This window comes from Arachis hypogaea, chromosome 11, assembly GCF_003086295.3.
Source record: "Arachis hypogaea cultivar Tifrunner chromosome 11, arahy.Tifrunner.gnm2.J5K5, whole genome shotgun sequence".
In the NCBI taxonomy this organism is placed as follows: domain Eukaryota; kingdom Viridiplantae; phylum Streptophyta; class Magnoliopsida; order Fabales; family Fabaceae; genus Arachis; species Arachis hypogaea.
The window spans coordinates 69335408-69336004 of NC_092046.1; the positions used below are offsets into that span (position 1 = coordinate 69335408).

The 597-nt window shown below is 43.9% G+C and overlaps 1 non-coding gene across 1 annotated transcript; it reads left to right on the forward strand.

Moving 5' to 3' along the window:
* Positions 1-208: 208 nt before the first annotated feature.
* On the forward strand, positions 209-312 carry LOC112725849 (small nucleolar RNA R71). Its single transcript, XR_003164931.1, has one exon. It is a non-coding gene; the product is annotated as a small nucleolar RNA R71 (small nucleolar RNA).
* The last annotated feature ends 285 nt before the right edge of the window (positions 313-597 follow it).

Consider the following 597-nt stretch of genomic DNA (forward strand, 5'->3'; position numbering starts at 1 on the left):
AACATGGTTCAGCTCCATGACTCCCTTAGTGTTGTGTCTCTCTGAAGCATAGTAGTACTCATTCTCAGCCACTGTCTCAATCACTTCAATGGCTTCTTCCACAGTCTTTTTCCTGTTCAATGAACCTCCTGATGAATGGTCTACAGCCTTCCTTGATTCATAAGAAAGTCCATCATAGAAAATATGCAATTGCACCCAGTCATGGAACATGTCTGGTGGGCATTTCCTTGTCAAATCCTTGAACCTTTCCCATGCCTCGTAGAGAGTTTCACCATCTTGTTGTCTAAAAGTCTGAACCTCAGATCGAAGCTTATTGACCTTTTGTGGGGGGTAGAAACGTGCCAGAAACTTGCTTTCCACCTCATCCCAGGTTGTTAGGCTCCCCCTTGGGAATGATTCCAGCCACTTAGCTGCCTTGTCCCTAAGTGAAAATGGGAACAAGAGCAGTTTATAGGTATCTTCCTGGACTCCATTGGACTTCACAGTGTCGCAAATTCTCAGGAATTTTGTGAGATGTTGGTTTGGATCTTCATTAGCACTCCCACCAAATGAACAATGATCCTCCACAAGTGATATTAGCTGTGGTTTGAGTTCAAA